We start from the raw sequence: 2,299 nt of genomic DNA on the forward strand, positions 1-2,299 counted from the left end.
AAATCCAGATAGCTGATGTTCTGAAAGAGCTGCCAAATCTGGACCCCTAAAAATCAGCCGGGCTAGACAATCTGGACCCTCTCTTTCTAAAATTTTCTGCCGAAATTGTCGCAACCACTATTACTAGCCTGTTCATCCTATCGTATCGTCTGAGATTCCCATAGATTGGAAAGCTGCCGCGGTCATCCCCCTCTTCAAAGGGGAGACACTCTAGACCCAAACTGCTACAGACCTATATTTAGTCTACCCTGCCTTTCTAAGGACTTCGAAAGCCAAGTTAACAAACAGATTACCGACCATTTTGAATCCCACCGTACCTTCTCCGCTATGCAATCTGGTTTCAGAGCTGGTCATGGGTGCACCTCAGCCACGCTCAAGGATCTAAACGATATCATAACCGCCATCGATAAGAGACATTACTGTGCAGCCGTATTTATCGACCTGGCTAAGGCTTTCGACTCTGTCAATCACAACATTCTTATTGGCAGACTCCACAGCCTTGGTTTCTCAAATGATTGCCTTGCCTGGTTCACCAACTACTTTCTCTGATAGAGTTCAGTATGTCAAATCGGAGGGCCTGTTGTCCGGACCTCTGGCAGTCTCTATGGGGGTGCCACAGGGTTCAATTCTCGGGCCGACTCTCTTCTCTGTATACATCAATGATGTCGCTCTTGCTGCTGGTGATTATTTGACCCACCTCTATGCAGACGACACCATTCTGTATACCTCTGGCCCTTCTTTGGACACTGTGTTAACTAACCTCCAGATGAGCTTCAATGTCATACAACTCTCCTTCTGTGGCCTCCAACTGCTCTTAAATGCAAGTAAAACTAAATGCATGCTCTTCAACCGTTCGCTGCCCGCACCTGCCCGCCCGTCCAGCATCACTACTCTGGACGGTTCTGACAACTACAAATACCTAGGTGTCTGGTTAGACTGTAAACTCTCAGACTCCAGACTCACATTAAACATCTCCAATCCAAAATTAAATCTAGAATCGGTTTCCGCAACAAAGCATCCTTCACTCATGCTGCCAAACATACCCTCGTAAAACTGACAATCCTACTGATCCTTGACTTTGGCGATGTCATTTACAAAATAGCCTCCAACACTCTACTCAACAAATTGGATGCAGTCTATCACAGCGCCATCCGTTTTGTCACCAAAGCCCCATACTCTACCCACCACTGCAACCTGTTCGCTCTCGTTAGTTGGCCCTCGCTTCATACTCGTCGCCAAACCCACTGGCTCCAGGTCATCTACAAGTCTCTGCTAGGTAAAACCCCGCCTTATCTCATCTCTGGTCACCATAGCAGCACCCACCCGTAGCCCGCGCTCCAGCAGGTATATCTCACTGGTCACCCCCACAGCCAATTCTTCCTTTGGCCGCCTCTCCTTCCAGTTCTCTGCTGCCAATGACTGGAACGAACTGCAAAAATCACTAAAGCTGGACACTCTTACCTCCCTCACTAGCTTTAAGCACCAGCAGTCAGAGCAGCTCACAGATCACTGCACCTGTACATAGCTCATCTGTAAGTAGCCCATCCAATCTACCTCATACTGTATTTATTTATTTATCTTGCTCCTTTGCACTCCAGTATCTCTACTTGCACAATCCTCTTCTGCATATTCTTCCATTCCAGTATTTAATTGCTATATTGTAATTACTTTGCCACCACAGCCTATTTATTGCCTTACCTCTCTTATTCTACCTCATTTGCACATGCTGTATATCGATTTTTATACCGTATTATTGACTGTATGTTTGTTTATTCCATGCGTAACTCTGTGTTGTTTGTTGTATGTGTTGAACTGCTTTGCTTTATCTTGGCCAGGTCGCAGTTGCAAATGAGAACTTGTTCTCAACTAGCCTACCTGGTTAAATAGAGGTGAAAAAAAATAATGTTGTTTACAAAAATCACATTTTATCAAAGCAAACGAACATTGCTTTTATTGATAAATGTGATCTAGCAAAGGTAAATGGCACATATTAACCATGTAAGCTGTCTATATTGCTTGTAATTGATATAAGTCAACATCTAAGTATTAAGTATTTTTACGTAAATTGTTATGGCTGTATTGTTTTAAAAAACCAATAATGTTGTGGGTCCATCAGACCCGCGAACATTGGGTGAATAACAAAACATGAACACCACACAAGGGTTAAATGGTGGTATATAGGCGTAGGGTAAATTGGTGGTGCAATTTATGCCTTTCCCCTTTATTTTTGTTATCGCAAAATGCAACGTGATTGACCACACACTCCGACACAGTAGGTGGCGGCATGCACAACGAAATG

The sequence above is a fragment of the Oncorhynchus keta genome, chromosome 15, assembly GCF_023373465.1.
Source record: "Oncorhynchus keta strain PuntledgeMale-10-30-2019 chromosome 15, Oket_V2, whole genome shotgun sequence".
Lineage (NCBI taxonomy): Eukaryota > Metazoa > Chordata > Actinopteri > Salmoniformes > Salmonidae > Oncorhynchus > Oncorhynchus keta.